This window comes from Mixophyes fleayi, chromosome 4 (assembly GCF_038048845.1).
Source record: "Mixophyes fleayi isolate aMixFle1 chromosome 4, aMixFle1.hap1, whole genome shotgun sequence".
Lineage (NCBI taxonomy): Eukaryota > Metazoa > Chordata > Amphibia > Anura > Limnodynastidae > Mixophyes > Mixophyes fleayi.
In genome coordinates, this window is record NC_134405.1 from 191,784,459 (window position 1) to 191,806,183 (window position 21,725).

General features: G+C 41.0%; 1 protein-coding gene across 3 annotated transcripts in view; it reads left to right on the plus strand.

The window, feature by feature from the left end:
• IMMP2L (inner mitochondrial membrane peptidase subunit 2) overlaps positions 1 to 21,725 on the plus strand; it is a 906,113-nt gene that overhangs the window by 447,479 nt on the left and 436,909 nt on the right. The gene's annotated exons all lie outside the window — the stretch shown is intronic.

Sequence of the window (21,725 nt, forward strand, 5' to 3'; positions counted from 1 at the left end):
ATCCACAATATTATTTATCCTGTATTTTGTGTAGTTTTGTTTTTAATCATTCCACTCATATCTAAATCAAGATCTAAATTTGTTTCCAAACATACAAGTTAGCATAATGGATTTATCATTTTTTAATATAAATTTTAAACTACATGTATATTCACAATTTTATATCAGTCAAGTATAGATGTTGTTAACATATATTTTGTGTTTTAATTGTTTTTTTTTTTGGTTGCACATTCGCCTTAAAGTGTTGTAATAAAACAAAAAACACAATAAAACATTTGTGTTATTAAAATCGAATGTGAATTAAAACTTATGTGTTTAATTTGCAGTTAAATATATACTCTACGTATAATTCTGTGTGTGATCTGTTTAATAATATATCCCTGTTACCCATAAATTATTTTGACGCATTTAACCTGGTGGCTTGATACCACATGTGTATCTACAAAAGTGTTCGGAATCACTGATGTAGAGTAGCTACTCAGGTGTATGGCCAGCATGGAAACTGGTTGGACTGTCACGTGTGAGTAGACTTTTTTCTTTTTTTCAGTTTATTGCAAATTTATAGACATACAATGCCAGTCGTGTCTGGTGAGCTCACCATGACATGTTTCCAATTCCAGGTTTAGCCAAGTTTGTATGTGGTAAATTAATTGCAAAACGCTAGAACAATGTAGATAGCCACAGGAATATTTGGTCCCAATAATTGGGGAATGAAAAAATAGTAGCATTCGCTGTACTCACCTGCGTTTCCTAGCTTAATGGAAATTACAGGTGAACGTACAAATATGTCTTTAATGTGAAGATTTTTTATTTATTTTTATAGAATTTGAAGTCAAAATTTTAGACTTTAAAACTTACAAGACAGTAGAGCATGCAGCTGCCATATACATATATATATATCAAGTGAGTTGTACTTATGGTCATTGCTCTCTGGACCACAGGTATACAGAAGATAACATAAAAATCTATTCAGTAGCTGCATTGGGCACTTGTATAGCACAACATTTTGGGCCAAACACAGGGTCTTTTGTCAATACATTTTTTAGTTTCATTACACAGCAACTGCATACAACAAAATCAAATCACGTCTCCAGTAGAGGATCGGGTAAATGTTGATAAATCTTCTATACATAATCCCCAGTGGCGTTACCATTTGTACTGTCAATCTATAAACCTTCGTTATTACCACTCCAGATATCAAACACTGATTGCTACTGTCAGGGCCACCCATATGAATTATGGGCCTCTGGCAATTTTTGATCACAGGCCCACCTCTCTTTGACAGTTGACGTCTAATTAATAAAATAAAGTATAAAACAATATCTTAATTGTTGTTTGGATGAAGGTAAAGCGAACAACTGATAGATTAGAACATAGCCACCTTTACCAAAAGTGTATTCATAATTTATTCTTACATTCATGGCTGTGAGGGGCAGGTAAAGGCTCCAGGACAATCTACACCCAAATAAAGTAATACATTATAACAGTAGGTAAAAGGCATATTTTTCTGTTCCATAGTCTACTTTACAAGATGTGTGCTGCCTTCAATTATGTTCATAATATGGATATTATAACGGATTTATCATTGATCCAAGAGTTTTGTCCTTCACATCTATCTGCCACCATTCACACTTTAATAAATGTATAAACAACCCATTAAAGAAGATCAAGCAGTACCTGCCCACCCTTGCCCCCTCGCCCCCCCACCTTTTTCTCAATTTTACTTAAAAAAACAAACACAAAAAAACCCAGTGGAAACGTTCATGTTTTGATGTTTGAAAAGGTTTTTATTATTTTGTTGTTGATACTTACGCGTCTTCAATAAATATAAAGTTTTTAAAAAAAGAAATATGTCAAGAAAAAGCCAATGGTGCCATTCCAAATTGTGTTCATTTTATAGCACAAACTTTCTCATGTGTTACCAGTACAATACATCGTATTTGTAAAAGTGCAACACATAAAACTGCATAATTGACATATTAAAAATTCACCAATAAAACGCGTCCTAAGTATGCGGTAGTTTATATGTATTTTTACCCATTTTCCCTTCACATGTGTGAATAGGCCCTAAGTCCAGTTCGTACAACAGGAGATTCAGTGGCTACTTTATTAACTTTGACTGCAATTGGAGATCATGCTAGCCTGTCATACATAATAAAGAGACAATCTGTCTTACTGCATTGCTACCCTCTAGTGGAACATTTTTTCAGAAGATAGATACATGTGGTAAGTGACAGGTGCACTTATCAAAGAGTCCAGTCTTGTGATGACTAACTTTGTAAACAGCAGGACATCACAGTCTTTTTTTTGCTAACAACTATATAGTCATTAAATTGATATTAAAAATAAAATAGTATGGCACCTTTTAGTATTAAGTTAAGTATTCAAATTATGAACAAGAATTGTTCACACCCAGTATGTTAACATTGCATTAATAAAATGCAAAAGCACAATTAAGATGTTGATTAGAAATTTAAGAAAAAAAAAACGTTTTTATTTCGTGCCAGTAGTTTAAATATATACATGTTTCTTTTCAATGAGACAGTTCTTTGTTTCATACCACAGCTATCTGCTCTCCCTTACCACAAAAGTAATAGGGGTCATTGACCCTACAAATTATTTTTGACCTCTGTAGGTTTGATGTATTTGGAGAAAAAAAAGAAGGAACACAATTGCCCATGTTGCTGAAAATGTAGTCTTAACCTATTAAGTGCCAAAGTCATACATTTCTGTAATTTCAAGAAAAGATTAATTCCACAGAAATGATTATCCCTTTAAACTAGAATTTAAATACAGTTTTCTTTTATTATGCAAAAAGAGATGCACTCATTCCAGTTATATACATAGATATTCTATCCTCTCACCTTCTGTTCAAGTTGCAAAACTACATTTGAATTTAACCCTTAATACTATAACCACTATGGGTAAAATATCATATGAAATGGTGGCAAGCTCTTACCTAGGTAACACCTACCTTACAGAATGAGAGTAAGCCACAAAAATCTAATGTCACAAAGAGTGACCTATAATCATTGGGCTTCATATGCACATTCAATTATATATATTGTTGCAAAGGGAGTGGTTTGCCACAAACGTCTATTAGAGGAATTAGGTAGCTGGCATTCTGCAGAGAGAGGCTACAAACAGGTGCATTATGGTACAGATGTTTAACTCTAAGTTACAGAGATACAGGTGGAGGACATATGTGGGACAAAATAATAGTAACAAATCTGATTTAACTTACATATGTTGAAGTGGTTAAAAAGCATCACTTTCCACAGCTAGCAGGCTGACGGTGGGTTTGCACTGAGACTAAACAAAATAGAACACCTGCAGGGAACTCATTTTTAAAGTCAAGGTGGGAGTGTCATCTGTCCTTCAAGCTAGGGCTGTGGGAGAAGTATAAAGTATTTAAACCTGTCTATTTCTTTTGTGTGTGTGACCGGCACCAGACAGTGGCCGGTGTCTAGGGAGCTATTCTCTTTTATTTTAGCATTGGAGTCACAAGGAAAGTGTGTGCAAATGTTATGAAATACTTTGCCATCCTGACAATAAAAAACAAAGTAAAAGCAAGAAGGTGTTCGTGTGTGCAACACCTAAAGTGTGCCCCTGTAGCAAGATATATATATAGAGGATGTGGATTTCCACAGGCTTCTAAGAGAGGAGTTAGATGTTTAGGTGACAATCTGCAGATTTGTACAATATGTTAGGAACCCCTCAAACCGTTATGGCAAAACCCGGAGTCTGCTCTGAGAGTCTGGTATTCGCTGTTGCCCCTAGTGGTGGGGACAGACTCGCAGAGGGTCGTGAGATGCATACCGGCTGGGGGAACCCAGGAAGGCAGAATGAAGTCCAGGCAAGGGTTGAGGGCCGGCAGCAGACAGAGTATACAATAGACAAGCCGAGGTCAGAGGTCACAGGCAGAACAGCAGCGTAAGAGTCCAGGCAGAAGGTCAAGGGGCACAGACAATCAATCGTAGTCAGTTAACAAGGCAAGGATCGGCAACAATTATCAGAATCAAAACTAAACAGAGAGCAAGGGACACAGCAGGCTTAGTATGCAGCAAGCAGGAACTATAACCGGCAGGAAGGCTTTGCCCCTTCCTGCCTTAAATAGCAGCATGGCCCAATGGGAGAGATGCAGTCCCAGGGAAAGTAATTGTCCAGCGGGCCCCTTTTGTTTATTTGCGCACGCGCCCGGCCGTCCTAAATGTCAGAGCGCGGCGCTGCACAATGAAAGCGTCCCAACCGTTGCCTTGGCAACGGCCTGGACAACCCGGAAGTGACGTCCCGGTCGTCATGACGACGGCCGGGACGCGAGGGCAGAGAGTCGCGGTGGCGCCCGGAGCCGCCGCGGCTCATGACACGATAGTGCACCTCGATTTAAAAGATACAGGTGGATGACATATATGTGGCAAAATAATAATAAAGATAAATAACGTCGCCTCTTTGCCACCTTCAACCAGCTTCTCTGCCCACTTGCACCTCTTCCCCATTCCTCCCTCACACCCCATGATTTTTCTACCTACTTCAAAGAAAAAATCTACACCATTCAACAAGATGTTTCCTGGTGCTAAATTCCACACAATCCACCCATTCTACCCACCTTCACCTACAGTCACCAATCCACTCTTAATTCATTTTCTCCAGTAACTGAAGATGAAGTTTCTACACTCATCTCATCATCTCACCCTACAACCTGTCACCCTGGACCCTATTCCCTCCCAACTTCTGAGCTCCGGCTACTTCACTGCATGCCCACCTCACATGCCCTCATCACAGCAATTCTAAAGAAACTGTCTCTAGATCTAGCCTTTCTCTCTAACTACCGCCCGATTTCTTTCCTCCACTTTGCCTCCAAACTGCTTGAGTGATTAGTGTACAAACACCTGTCTCACTTTCTCTCCTCTCACTCCATTCTTGACTCTCTGCAATCAGGCTTCCGTTCCTAACATTCCACTGAAACTTCTCTCACAAAAGTGATCAATGATCTACTAACTGCAAAGTCTAAAAGTCATTTCTCAATGCTCAATCTCCTGGACTTCTCTGCTGCTTTTGACACTGTTTATCACACTCTTCCCCTACAGACCCTTCACTCCATTGGCTTTTGTGACACAGTTCTTTCTTGGTTTTCTTCCTACCTATCGAACCGCTCATTTAGTGTTTCTACCTCTGGCACATCCTCCTCTCCACTCCCACTATCTTTTGGGGTCCCACAAGGCACTGTTCTTGGTCCTTTACTTTTTTCATTGTACACCTATTCTCTTGGAGCACTAATTTGCTCATTCGGCCTCCAGTACCACCTCTACGCTGATGACACCCAAATCTATATCTCTTCCCCTGACCTTTCCTTTTCTGTACTATCTCGTGTAACCAACTGTCTTTCAGCTATCTCCACATGATGTCCCAATGCTACCTAAAGTTCAACATATCCTAAACAGAGCTTATTATCTTCCCTCCTGCCAGAATCACCATCTCCCCTGAAATCTCCATCACTGTCAATAATGCCACAATTTCCTATCTCAGAAGCCTGCTGCCTTGGCATCACACTCTCTCCCAGTCCTGACGATTCCACCTTAAAAACATTGCCAGAATGCACCCTTTTCTTACTCAACATTGCTACCAGAACTCTTATCCATTCTATCATCATCTCCCATCTTGACTATTGCAACCTCCTGCTATCTGGCATTTCTGACACTCAAATATCCACACTTCAATCCATCCTAAATGCTGCTGCGAGACTTTTCTTCCTCTTTCACCGATCCACATCTGCTGTACCACTTTGCAGATCCCTACACTTGCTCCATGTGTCCTCCAGAATCCAATTCAAAATACTTATCATTACCTAGAAAAGCCATCAACAACACCACCCCTCCATACATCTCAAATATAATTTCAAAATACCCCTCCCTCTTGCCCTCCTAGATCTACCTCTGACCTGTGCCTTGTCTTGTCACTGGTAACTAGTACCTCTCATTCGTGCCCAAAAGACTTCTCCCATGCTGCTCCCCACTTATGGAATTTCCTACCATACCCAATCAGGCTTTCCCACAACCTTCAAATCTTTAGTCGTTCTCTAAAAAAAACTATTTCTTTTAAAGCTCACCTTATCTCTGATAATACTATTAACACTATACACCTTCACAGCTGTTCCAATCTCAACTCTAAGCCACACTCGCTCTTCTTGTTTCAACTGTGCTATCTTCCACTTAGAATGTAAGCTCTATAATGAGCAGGGTCTTCCATACCCTTTGTTTTCATGTCTGCATTTTCTTGTCCTGCATTTTTATGTCCTGTTTTCCCTATTGAATGGCGCTGTGGAGCACTGTGGCGCCTTACAAATCTATGATGATAATAATAGAGTCTGATTTAACTTACATATTTTAAAGTAGTCTAAAAGCATATTTTTCCACAGCTAGCAGCATGCTGACAGGGTGTGTCTCCAATCAAACAGAACACCTGCAGATAACGTTTTAAAGGCAAGGTGGGAGTGTCATCAGTTCATAATTTTAGGGCTATAGGAGGAGTGTAAACTATTTAAACATGTCTTTTTCTTTTGTACAGTGTGACTGATGCCAGACAATGGCCGGTGTCTAGCTTGTCTCACAAGAAAGTGTGTGCAACTTTGTTATGAATTACTTTGCAATTCTGACAATAAAAGCAAAGTAAAAAGGGTAAAAAGCAAGATGGTATTAGTGTGTCCATCACCAGAAGTATGTCTGTGTATGATAGATAGATATATATATATATATATATATATATTTATATACATACACACAATTCGGCATTTAGAAAGCTTGCGTGACTGTAATTAATCATAATACAGTTAATTATTTGTTATTTATAACTTGTGCGATGACAACATATGTATTTATGTATTTAAAATTGGGATGCCCTTAAGTACAATGTAACTGTAAAGATGGGCCAATGTATTTTAGCAGTGTTATTATAAAAACACCAGCAAATTATGTAGCATTGTGCATTGAGGTTATCTTGAATACAGATACTGGTTCTGATGCTGCTGGTTGAAAATTTCTGAAGAGATTCTGGACATGTGATATTTGGTCCCTACTAGGCACCGTATCAGAGATGCCTCTCACTTTAATTGTCACTTTCGTCCAAATCAGACAAGTTTACTTGCATGGTATGTAAAGATTCTTCTTAGACCGTAATAAGAAAACAAACATTATATGAAGCAACAGAGTCACTCTTTTCTACATCTGTCAGGGTTTTGTCACCCATTTCGATAATATCCAGATTTCTTTTAGAATGTCTGCCTTAATGTCTGCTTTTAGTGACGACAGAAGCACTTGCATTGTTTGTTGCACTAGGGGTCTCCTGCTGCAGTAATGGTATCTCGTGAGTTGCGTGAGAGTCCCCTTCTATTTTTGCATCATGTATGTCTGCACCATCTTGGGTCTCTGTCAGATGGATTTTTGCTTCTCTTTGTGGTCATCCTGGAGGTCTAGGGTGGATGTTCCCACTTGCTGGACTGGTTTATGAGTGTCAGTGCTTTTGTTATTGTGGATTTTTATTGTCAATATCTTTTGGTAAATGTATCAAGCTGAGAGTTTTCCGGCGGGTTTGAACAGTGGAGATGTTGCCTATAGCAACCAATCAGATTCCAGCTATCATTTTGTAGAATGTACTAAATAAATGAAAGCTATAATCTTATCTGTTTTTTCCGCCAGAAAATTCTCAGCTTGATAAACTTACCCCCTGGAGTTTTCTCACCATGTGTCCATTACAGCTTAATGCTAGCTCCATCCCAAGCACAATGCTTTTTTCAAGAATGTTGTAAAAATTCAGACTACTGCTGTATCTTATACTGTTCACATGAAATACATTTATGGCATTCTGTCAGACATACACAGAGTAAGCATGACAACGTATTTATATGTTGAATGTGGGAGGAATGATAATCACTTTAATTAGTTTTGGCAAAGTGAGTTTACATGCTATGTATAAAATTGCCGGCAAAACAACCTTATATATGCTATTTGCAAATGTCTAATGTTATGCTATGAGACATTTTAAAACAGGCTTACTATGAAAAAGGAGAGAAAGAGATAGCTACAATTTCTATTCTTCAGCCAGTGCTAATAAGGAATAGCTGTCATGTCCTCCTACACAGTGCATAATTTGTTAGCATTTCTTTACCTCCTCCTAGTTTTCCTCTTTCAGCTTAATAGTCATGTTACGGACATTTTTGAGCAGATGTATGTCATAAAAAGATCCATATATGCGGCTTAGTACATAATCACAAACCACACAATGTTTTCAGGGCAGCTAGTTATTCTAGGTACAGAAATAAAAATGTACACCTGTAATATCACATTTTGCTTCTTTTCATTTGAACACAGATTCCTGCAAGCCTGTGACCGTTTCATAGCAATTCATTTAAAAGCTACATGAGTTAGAAACACATGGCTGGCAAGCCCCATGCAGCTTTCGAGTGGGCTTACTGGCCACGATCTTCAAACCCATTTTAAGCTTTAAAAGCTGTGTTGTGCAGCAGGGACACACTTAAAAGGATCCACATTTAATTGGATTCCCTGCTGTATCATCTGTCAATAATCAAACATCTCCAGTTAGGTCGCTTTTACATTGTGGGAAGTGGAATGTAGAAGCAGAGAGACAGATGCTGACAGAAAGGAATGAATAGAGGTAAATATACTATAAACAAATATTTAAAAATAGTATACAGCAATACCTTGCAATCACAAACATAGGACTTAACTTACAGCGTGCACTCAAAACTCGCTGAAAAAACATTTTGGGTTTACACTGATATGTCTGGATGCTTCGTCCTGTGCTTATCAAGGTGTATGCCTACTCTCTGCTCGTGGCAGAAGTCACCACAGTGTACCTAGGACTGTGGAGAGTTGGATAAACAAGAAGAGATGCACTGTATAATACTGTAACAGTTCAACCTCTTACCACTTTACAACCACACCAATCATTAAATGAAAGTTTTCTGAACTTCCAGTTCAAGGCGCATCAGGCATGGCCGCATTTTAATCCTGCTCCTTCACTTGAGGCAATACCTGGCACCGTTTATCCCTATAAGCACCCAAATTTCCAGAGACAAATGTCCGCAGTGTGTAAAGGTGACTGAGGAGTGACTCAGCGCTGCCTTCAGTTGGTGGCCTGTTAATCCCCGGGAGTCGGCTCTACATTATCAGAGCGTGTATGACTGCCCTGTAAGTAATAAGGGTGTGAATCTGTGCGGCCACTAACAGACCTTTCTGCACGACTACTGGGGTCGGTGAACGACCTACCTTTGTCCAGAAACACCTCCCCTACACCTGGTCTGGTAGCTAAGATCCTGGGTCCAGTGGCCGACATTGTGATCTGCGGAGCTGGGTCAGCGACACTGCTGCTCTAGAGAATGACAGCAACCCCTTCACTTTTGCATCGAGATGGCGGCTGATTTCACTGAAGATATTCAGCCTGGGATGCCATCATAGTGTAGCCTGCAGAGACCCTTCTGGACATTGCTTTTCCAGCTCTTAAGTAATCCTTCCTATACTGTACATATGGCTTGATTCCTTAACTGCTCCAAATCATACAATATTGTCTACACACTGTTTCTAGCATGATAAAACTAATAGTGCTATATAAATAGCTGATGATGAAGATAGTCCTGCAGTGCAATGTTGCAGAAGACTTTTATGCTTTCTTTTGCACAGCACACTATCCTGCACAGTACAATTTTCATATTGCTTCATACAGAGCTGTACAATATTACTAAGACTGCATGTCAGTGGTGAGACACTCGGACTATGTCCGAGACCCAGTATTCTTCAGGGTGCTGGTCGAAAATCCACCAACTTTGGTTAGTAGCCTCCTTTTCCACCAGCCCGTAGTCTGCTGTTTCACTGGTTCTCAATTGGCTGCAGCTGGCTTTGTGGTAGGACTGACTCCCTCCTCCTGTGTCTGAGGATCCTGCCTTCCTGGAAGCTTGGGTCATCCATGTAATTCAGAACTGGTAGTTGCTCAAATCAATTTATAGGCTATAACAGGTGCATGAAAGGGTGGGGTTATCCTAAAAGGAAAAAACAGAGACAAATTCCCCCAGCACACTGCTATAGCCAGCAACAGATCTGCTATTTCTACTGTAGATAAAAATGCAAAAGTCTCAGTTGCACACATTTGCAAATGTATGTTGAAGCCACCCACCACGCCAAGGTGCTTTTGCTAATAGGGTGGTCCTACTCTAAACAATGAGAGTCCCATATATTTGGGCCATACATATTTGTTTTTAAATTGAGAGCTAACTTACCAAAGAGGTACCCCAGAGACCTCCAAATAGCAATCCAATGTTCGAGACCCAGTATTCTTCAGGGTGCTGGTCGAAAATCCACCAACTTTGGCACTACATGGCTAGTAGCCTCCTTTTCCACCAGCCCGTAGTCTGCTGTTTCACTGGTTCTCAATTGGCTGCAGCTGGCTTTGTGGTAGGAATGACTCCCTCCTCCTGTGTTTGAGGATCCTGCCTTCCTGGAAGCTTGGGTCATCCATGTAATTGGCAGTGCCTTGATGTTGATATATGGCTACAAGACATCTGTTGGCATCTTGGAGATGCTCGGCATGTTTCTTCAGATATCTTCTTGGGCTACTTCTTGGTCTGGCGATGCATTTACTGAGATAGCTGCTTCTGTTTTCTGCTGAATCTCTAAGGGAAGTCTTTGCTGTGACTGAAATTTGTGGCTATTCTCTGTACACAGACTTTTTGCCCAGTTGCTAACTGAGAATAGCTGGGAAGTGTCTTCCTCTACTTAGATCGGCTACAACTTGCTGTGTGGTGTCTTGTGGCATGCATGTATTCAATTTCTGCATCTACTTGCTGTACTTATATGTTTAACTTTCCTATACTGTTGTCCAGTTAGAATGAAGGAAAATTGCTGACCTCTTATCGAAAGGCACCGAACCTGGTGGTGAATGAACAGAGGATTTTAATATTCTAAGAATTTTGCACCATGGTATCCCAAAAGTGTTAAATTTTTTTGGAGTTGTGTCGCTAGTTATACACTCAAAATAAATTATTTGGCCCTGCAGGATTTTTACAGAAGTTTGATTAACACTCTTTCCCAGAAGCATAGCTCACAACTTATTATTAAGGGAATTTCAATACAGTGGATGATGCTTCATTGGATAAACTGCCCCCTGTCGTCATAGTAAACCCACACTTTACGGACTACTCTTAAATTGACAAGCGCCTGGAGATTGTTTAATCCCTCGGACCGGTCCAATATCTTTTACTTGGTGGTCCATCTCTCTCTCGCTCTCTAGAATTGATCTGAGTAGCAGATCCCACATATTCAAGATGCTGCCATACACAATATCCTGATCTCCGACTATGCCCTGTGTCCATCTCATTCAGCCATACGCAGCTTATGGACTGTTGCCGCCTTTGACGTTTCCCTGCTTATTTAGCAAACATCGAAGACTTTACAACTTATGTGAACGTGATGTGGATAGAATTTATGGATGACAGTATTGAGCTTTGGGATACCCCTGTTCTCTTTTGGGAGACATCAAAGGCAGTAATGAGAGGTCACATTATTAGTTACGGTTCAAAAAAAAAGGATGGAGGCTGCTGCATGGTACCAGTCATTGCATTCTTCAGTGACTGATGCTTTTGGGGGATATGTACATGATCCTTACAATCGGCTCATGCTGTTTTGGAGAATTATCTCCTGTCGCAACCAAAGCGAAATTTAGATTTTACCCGTAACAGATACTACTGATGGGGCATCAAGATGGGGAGGCTTTTAGCTACAATGTCCATACCGAGGCGATGCACACACCAGGTGGTTTCAATTAAGGACCCTGTATCTAACAAGATTCACACACGTTCAAGTTGTATTTGACATCAGTTTCAAGAGTATTATGCTGTCCTATATAAGGAGCTCCCCAATGATGCCTCTTTACAGTCATGACTTGTGTGAGGCCAACTTACCTAAGCTGACACACGCTCAAATGGAAGTCTTAGGTCAACTATTATGATGGCCGAACTTAATGCCACCATATTCGATTTACCATGTCTTAAGGCTCCAGGGCCTGACGGCGGAGTATTATAGTATTATAACACAACATAGCACTCACTCTTTTGGAGCTCTTCCAAAAACATATTATTATTGTTATTATTATTATTATTATTATTATTATTATTATTAAAACAGTTATTCCAAAACTGGACAGGGACCCCCAACTAATGACTTTATATCGCCCAATCACTTTACTAAACTCTGACTTTAAGTTCCTGGCCAAAACACTAGAAACCAGACTACAAACTATTTTACCAGATCTTCTCACTGACCAGCAGTTGGGATTTGTGAGGGGACAACACTCAGTGAAAGGGATGCTGACAGCTATAGCCACAGTAGTGTAGTCGTCCAATAACACTACCACTCCTAGTATGTGCCGTGTTTGGACACCAACAAGGCATTTAAAACAGTACTCTGGCTCCATTTCTTGCGGTTCTACATAATAGGGGCTATGATTCCAGTTCTGTTCAGCTGATATTTTTTTACCGATCCATCAAAGGTAATTTTGTTTAATGGCACTAAAAGTGATAAAATAACAATGAAGCTGGGAACTCGCCGGGAGTGTCCCTTGTCGTCCTTGTTGTTTAATCTTGCGATAGATCTACTTTTACGTCTTTTGCAAAATTGACCCTAATTCCAGGGTATAAATGTAGGAACTAAACAAATCAAAATTTCTACATTCACTGATGGTGTAATGCTTTATAGCACCAATCTGAGGAACACATTGCAAGCAATCCTGAAGAGAAATGGGGATATTGGCCTTATTTTTGGCTTCATGGTAAACATGGAAAAATCCACCGCATTGTATTTGAAAGCTAATGTGAAGTGTCCCTTTTTAGGAAGGGCCACAGGTCTTCACTGGGCTACTCTTCAGCTTATGTTCCTGGCAATACAACTCCCTAAACTTCCCTCATGCTGATATCAAATTAATTTCTCTAAGGTGGTTAGGGAGTGGGGCGAGGAGCTGGGAGCTGGTGCCACCTTCCTCTGTCCTGTATTGGTAGGGCCAGTTTGATAAAAAAAATGGTCTCATTTCCAAGTATTTTCTCTCTCCTACAATGTTTGCCACTTCTCCTGTCCACTAAAGATCTGAAACATATAAAATTCCTTTTTAGGAAATTTATTTGGAATGGGAAGAGACCAAGGATTAGTTTGAGGAAGTTGCAACAACATAATACTAATGGAGATATAAGCCTCCCTAATGTTACTGTTTATAACCAATCGACCATTCTCCGATATCTGCGGGATTGGCTGCAGAACTACACTGTCTATGCCAATACCGCTATTGAAAGCCAATTACTGCCTGGAATTGATCTGAAGGTGTTTTTACATCTTTGGCTCTTCTTGATGCTTTGGTGGGGTTGCAGAGCAAATGTAGACAAAACTGTGCTGGGATAGCTACGAACATACAAGCTGAACACCAGTCTGATATCTGTAAAATAAGAATATTGAAATTATTAATGTATTATTTAATGCAGTTTTATAAAAGAGCACATAACTTATGCATAGTTCAGAATGAATTCAAATCCAAGCATATTCCAAAATACATTTCAATTTGTTTCTGGGTGTAGTTACTCTCTGCTTAAACAGTACTTGGACACATAGACACACACAACAGACTGCAGTATACGCACATGTGTAAGTAAAATAAAAGGTCACATCGGACATTTTTTTTACATAAAATAAAAGAACATCTCTTATATTATCATTTATTATTATTTAGCATTATCATTTATATAAATGTATTTCATTTTTTTATATAATTTTTATGTACATTAATTTCATTAAGATGTTTCTATGTGTACTATACTTACATTGCATTTTATAGACCTTCTTAAATGCATACAGTTTTACTGTAAGAGCTACTGTCGCACAAATGTTTACTTTTTAATTCAAAATCTATGCTATGTGAGTCATCACTATCAGTCGACCTTTACACCACCTGCCCTGTAGTGGGTGCAAAGAATATGGGTGAAACCAAACATATATACGAGAAACACAGGACTTGAATCGCCCGCATCTGCGTCGGAACGCCTTTACTGTACATGGCCTACGTTAATTCCGCCGCTCAAGTTGTCGGTTGTAAGAAGTGACATTTGCGTTTAGCCATGAATGGCATGCAATTGCATTAATTGGCGTAATGTTCGTTTCTAACCATGAGCAGAGCTATTTCACTAAAGTTACCAACTTTTTACTGCCAGTTACCGAAGTCCCTTTGACTGTTAGAATGTCAGGACTTTCTATCAATGTGCACATTTGTTATTTGTTTTTTCTACTTGTTATCATGTCTCACAGTAGGATGGATTACCTTGCCTTATGACTTCTCTTTTATATGAAATTGCATTTCTTTTAAATAAAGGTATACAGCCAATAGTTCCAAAAGTAAATAACATGCTTTATGAAACTGTGCAGTACATTGCGAAAATGTCTTGCAAACTATCATCTTTTTAAAGTACATGTCCTTTAATGTTTGAACCAACTCACCTTTTTATTTCTTATTAGATATTTTGTAAGTTGTACTTTTTTTTCCGTCTGTTACTCATCAGAATATTTTAAGAGACATTATTTCTATGTCTTGTTATTTTTACATTTTACTTAAGTATGTGTTATTCTCCATTTTTTTTATTACTGTATGTAATTTCTTATAGTTAATTTATTTTCTGAGTGTAAAATATCACTTTCATGTTCATAGTGGTAAAGCTATAACATTTTTTTATTTACTAATAGGACAAATATGATTGAATAATTATGAAATTGTCTTGCATCACAGCCACTCTCCATTTGCCCCCCACTACGGTATACGGTCAGTGGTGGATTAAGATGATCTTGACTGCATGTTAAATGTACATCATGCACCACACTTTATATCTATCATTCACTATGTACTGCAGTATGATGGGTGGGGGCAGTGCTGGAACTATCGTAGGTGCAGGGTGTGCAGCACAACATATATACGAATGTATAAAAAAGTATCTGTTATCGCTCGCCATCTGCTTCACCACTTTGCAAATCCTTACACTGGCTCCCTGTGTCCTCCAGAATCAAATTCAAATTACTCACCCTTACCTGCAAAGCCCTCAACACCACCAGCCTTACCTACAAAGCCCTCAGCCTTCATACATCTCAAATCTTATATCAAAATACTCTCCCGCCAGCCCTCTTAGATCTACCTCTGACCTACATCTCATCTTGTCTCTGGTAACCACCTCTCACTCGCGCTTACAAGACTTTTCCTGCGCTGCTCCCCACTTATGAAATTCGCTACCAAGCCCAATCAGGCTTTCCCACAGCCAGTGTTGGTGTGGCAAGCCCACGAAGGACAGCTAGCACCATAGTATAATATGTAAAGAATGCAGTGTGTATATAAAGTGTACACAGTCTTGGCCTGTCCCTTAGATTGGGCAGAAGAGTCACCAATAATTAGGATTGTCCCACTAGAATCATAACAGTTGTCAGACTGTCCTTCTCTCTCCTACCTGTTCTTGTCACTTTCACCATCTGTGGCTACAGGTTTCTTTAGTTGCGGCTTGTCTGGATCCTGGAATGTTGGGGGACCTATTTGGAAAAAAATGGGCACATTTAGAAACTCCCAACCAACCCTGGCGTTAAATCAATTGCACCCACGAATAATAATTAGGCCTTCCTTCAGCCCCAATATTAAAATAATAGTATTCCCATTTAATAAATCTATTTCCCTCTCTCCAAACAGCCGCAGCAATAAATTAATAGTATTTACATTTAATAAATATACCTATTTCCCGCAACCATTGCTTGCCATTAAATAATTCATATTCATATTTAATAAATAGACCTCATTCTCCTGAAACTCACCCCCACATTAAATTAATAGCCCCCAAACCATCCCATTTTAAATTAATAGTTCCCACTATTAAATTAAATTGCCCCACCATCACCCCACAAACATGAGTATCCACCACCTACCACACACACATTACATTTTTCCACAAGCCCCCGTGCCCTTACACACACACCACACATAACATTGCCACAAGCCCCCTGTGCCATCACACACACACTACAGTACCACAAGCCCCCTGTGCCATCACACACACACACATTACATTGCCGCAAACCCCCTGTGCCATCACACACACTACATTGCCACAAGCCCAATGTGCCATCACACACACTACATTGCCGCAAACCCCCTGTGCCATCACACACACACACATACACATGCACTACATTACCACAAGCCCACTGTGCCATCACACACACTACATTGCCACAAGCCCACTGTGCCATCACGCACACACACACACACACACTACATTGCCACAAGCCCACTGTGCCATCACACGCACACTACATTGCCACAAGCCCACTGTATACTTGTGAGACACTTAACATCAGAGGAGGGGAGTGGATCATTAAAGTGATAGTAAAGTCAGTTGGATTATACAGTGAGAAAATTATTTGCAGAAAGAGCCCAGAGCTTTTGTCCTACACTCCTAACACTCAAGGACTCTTTACCTAGATGTTTGAGGGCCAGTGATTTGGGGTCCTAGGGAAAAATCACAACAGGATAGTTGTGATGGCTTACACTGCATTGGGTGACCTTTGGACATAACCAAATATTTTGTATTATTGTCCCTTTTTGTTCTCACATCCAAATGACATCTCACATAAAAGCCCTCAATTGCATATATTACCATTTGTTAGTATTTGCTATTCAGGACCTTTTACACACAGAAATTTACAAGTATAGTTGCAAATAGCAAAAGCAAGGGGTGTGCCCAAAATATCACTATATGTTTGAACAAATATGTAGCATAGTTATTTTTATGTGCTAAGCAATTTCTTTTCAGTTACCCACGATTACTTCAAGTTTCCGGCGGGTTTGAAAAGTGGAGATGTTGCCTACAGCAACCGATCAGATTCTAGTTTTCATTTTGTAGTATGTGATAAATAGCTAGAATCTGATTGGTTGCTACAGGCAACATCTCCACTTTTCAAACCCCGCGTAAACTCGCAGCTTGATTCATTTACTCCCTGGCATACGGAATCCTAGGGAAGTGAGTGAAATCATACATTGTGTGAACACACAAATATCTACTTAGTTTTTTGTGTACCCTGTCCTCTCTGCCTGGTATTGTCTCTGTATGACCTTACCTAATTGTTTTTGCCTTGCATTTTACTCTGTCTTTAATTAGTTTTATTACATAGTTTGTCTCACTACTGTCTCTACTCTCTGACCGCTCCTCCTGTTTCTACTGCCCCCCCCCTACACCTCTTATTTACCTCTCTCTCCATGCCTCCTCGCTCCTGTACTATACCCATCATCTCCCTCAGCCCCCTTCCACATCCCAACTTTCAACTTTAACCGTCCCTCTCACTCCAGCAACCCTGCCAATCTCATTCACATCTCCCGACTTTCCTCCCTCCCCTTCTCCTGTGCCCTCTGGAACTCCAGATCCATCTGTTACAAATTCCTTTTTATCCATGACCTCTTTATCTCCAACTCACTTTACCTCCTTGCTATCACCGAAATCTGTCTCTCTTCTGCTGACACTGTTTCCCCTGCCGCTCTACCCCATGGGGACCTCTCCTTCACCCACTTCACTAGACCAGATGACCATCCAGGAGGTTCAGTGGGCTTCCTCCCATCTCCTAAATATATTCCCACTGTGCCCCCTCTATATCTCCTCCTTCCAAGTCCATCTTATCCGCCTCTTCGCCCCCATTGACTTCAGTGTCTCTGTCATCTACTGTCCCTGGCCCCACTTCCCTTTTTCTTGACAATTTTGCAGCCTGGCTTCCCCACCACCTGTCCTCTGACCTCCACTCCATCATACTTTCACATCCCTATTGATAACATCACCCTTTCTTCCTCCCTTGGCCTCACTCAGTGGACCCCATCTCTCACCCACTGACTTGGTCACTCCCTTGACCTCATCTTCTCTCATCTATGTGCCCTCTCAGACTTCTCCAACTCTCCCTGCTCACTCTCTGACGACCATCTCCTCTCCTTCACTCTGTCCTCTTCCCCTGCTCCTCCTGCCTATAACTACCCTCACTAGGCACAATCTTGATGCTCTTGACCCCACTTCTTTTTCCTCCTATCTTGAAACTCTCCTCTCACCTCTTATGACCCTGGTCTGCCCTAACCAGGCACCCATTCCCTCAACACTACCTGAATGCTGTCACCCTGTCTCTTCTGTCCACCATCACCACTTAATTCCCCAACAATGGCACTCCAAATTCACCCGCTTCTTTCAGAAGTGCACTCGTACTGCTGAACGCCTCTGGAGGAAATCTCACTCCATTACTGACTTCCTTCATTTTGAAAGTATCTTCTCTTGTTACTTATCCACCATATCCCTCCCTAAACAATCTTTCTTTAAGTCCCTTATTTCTTCTCAGTCCTTTAATCTTCACCGTCTCCTCAACCCCCCTCCTATTCCTCTCTCCCTCTCTGCTACTGACTTTGCCTCATTTTACGCCTCCAAAATTGAGGCCATCAGACTCAATATCTCCTCCTCCCTTCCCTCTCCTGCCACCCTCTTCACTCCACTTCCTCTAACAACCAACTCTGGTTCTCCTTCCACCCCACTATGGGTGAAAAAGTCCATTCCCTCATTCTTTCCTCTCTCCCATCTACCTGCCACCTAGATCCTATCCCCTCTCACCACCTTCGCTCCCTCACCCCCACCGCCTGCTCCTTCCTAGCACACCTTTTCAACCTGTCACTCTCCACTGGCATCGTCCCCTCCTCCTTTAATGCCCTCATCTCTACCATTCTCAAAACCTAATCTTAATATCACTTTACTTGCTAACTTCTACCCCATCTCACTTCTCCCCTATGCCTCTAAACTACTATAGCTGGTTGTCTGTAACTGCCACACCAGTCACTTTATGGACAATTCCCTTCTCGACCCTCTCCAATCCAACTTCCTCTCCCTTCACTCCACTGAAACTGTCATGGCCAAAGTTGCTAATGATCTTCTCTCTGCTAAACCCAGGGTTCACTTTTCCCTGCTCATCCTTCTGGACCTCTCCCTGGCCTTTAACATCATGGATCACCCCCTCCTGTTGCAGACCCTTCTCTCTGGCTCAGCCTCTCTGGGTCTGTCTACGCATGGTTCACCTCATACTTCTCAAACCACTCCTTCTCTGAATCCACGTCTGGTCCATGCCCCCCCCATACACCCTCCATGAAGTAGTCCCTCAGGGCTCTGTTCTTGGCCCTCTACTATTACTACTCTATTACTTTTTGCTATATACTACCTCCCTGGGTGTTTTCATCACTTCTTTCAGTCTCCAATATCACCTTTACGCTAACGGTAATCAACTCTACATCTCTTCTCCTGATCCTTACCCCCCTCCTCTGACGTGTATGTGAATGCCTCTCCACCATCTCCTCTTTTCAAAATTAACATTGCTAAAACTGAACTCATTTTCTTCCCTCCTTCTAGATCGTCATCCCACAAAGATATATCCATTACTGTTAACACCACCACCACCACCACTATCTTTTATGTTCCTCTGCAGAATCTTCTTCAAAATCCTCATCCTCAACTACAAGGCCCTCTCCCACCCAGGGCCGGATTAAGGGAATGGAGGCCCCTGGGCTAAGGGCGCCTCCATTCCCCCATGAGGTCCCCATTGTGAGCCGCCCGCCGCCCCCGTCCCCCGTGAGGGCCCCCTCCCCAAAGCGCTTACCTGTCAGTCCAGTCCTCCGTCCCCGGCGCGCTGTAAGCTCCTTACTGAGGAGATCTAGCGAGAGTTCACTCGCGAGATCTCCTCAGTACGCAGTGTACTAAGCGCCGGGGACGGAGGACTGGACTGACTGTGCTCAGCAGCATTGATCGGGCTGGGGGCGCCCCCACCCCCGGACCGATCAATAATGCTGCTGTGGACTTTGAAGGGCCCCCTGGATGCCCGAGGCCCCTGGGCTATAGCCCAGTTAGACCTCGGGTTAATCCGGCCCTGCTCCCACCCCACTGCCCCCTATATCTTCAAACTCCTCTCTATTCACACTCCCTTTTGTTCCCTGTGATCGACAAATAACTGTCACCTCTCCTCCACTCTGATCTAATTCCATTCCCGAACCCAAGACTTCTCCCGAGCTGCCCCCCTCCTATGCTCCATCTGATTGTCCCCTAATTTGTGCTCCTTCAAATGTGCACTCAAAACTCACCTCTTCCTCAAAGCCTAACTCTCTCTTTATGCTCATTCTCATCACCTCTCTCTTTCCAGCCCCTTTACTCTCTCTTCCTGCTGTTGATTCCCTCTACTGACTCCCCTTTGTGCTAGCTGTCTGATTGCCCTCCCTTTAGGATGTAAGCTCTTATGAGCAGGGCCCTCTTCCATCCTGTCTCTATACCTATTATTCTGCTCTAACTTAACTCTAATTGCTTTGCTTCTGGAGTCTTGGTATTACTCTATTATTGTTCTATACTGTTTTTCCCTGTATGGTCTACTGTTGGTATTGTGCACGGCGATGCAGAAATCTTGTGGCACCTTATAAATAAAGGATAATGATAATAATAATATCTGTTAAACACATGCTCCTCGATATGTGTCTTTTTAACAGTACTTCTGTAATGCTGATAGCTGGAAGATCAGTTGTTCTACCCAAGCGCAGTTTTATAATTGCTAAACTTAAATATGTCGATCAGCAATTTGTTCATTAATTTATAATTCTAGAATTATTAGTGTTTTCTATTTACTGTTTTATTCATACTTCTAACACAGTCAGCAAGTGAACAAAAAAATCCTATTAGTGAAATGGGGTTAATTCTTTCAAGCAAACATACCAGTGGGGTATGGAAAAGCATTTGGGTAAACAAATAGCAAGCAAAATGGTGAAAACTAAACCAAAGAAAAGTAACAGCCTCTCTCACCATAGTGATCCACTTTCCCCAGAACACACACACACAAATGTAAATGAATCAAACCTTTTAAAACGAAAATGTGGAGGTGTTGCCCATAGCATCCAATCAGATCCTAAGGATCATTTTCTCTCGAATGTGCTAGATAAATAATAGCTATAATCTGATTGGTTGCTGTGAGCAAATCAAGACAATCATCAATGGACACAGTGATAGTATAATTAAAGACACAAAACACATCATTTAGTTAGAACAAAGGTTTGCACAATGATGCAAAGGATTCCATAATTAACTTGCAGAATACAATATATATTCAAAGTAAAACTATATCTTCCATGTCAGACAAAAATTATAACAGAGAATAGGCACAGACCAAACTTTTACGATTCATTGTGGTCCCAGAAGATATTAAAAGGATTGAGTTGATGAACTTTAGAACCTTCTTAATAGAGAGAAAACAAAGACTTTTCCCAGAAGGCAATACCAACAGCACCTGCGGCAGGTGACCTGCCCGAGGCCTATTACAGCAAAGTTCTTAAAGGAGAAGGAAAACATTGCATCAGTTTATAGAATTACCTTCTAATTTACCCATGGAAAAGAGAACATTCCTATTTTTCAGAATTTTTCTATCAATGGTGTTAAAGGACCTGTGGTAGCTCCTTACATGCGCACACTGTCCTCTTATTCTGTTCTTAGATACACTCGCTATAAAACTCACACTTTTATGCACTTTTCCTTACACAGTGTTGCCTTACTCAGTCTTTTGACCACACTAAATAACACACGTTTTACAGAACTATTTATTCAATAATCACTG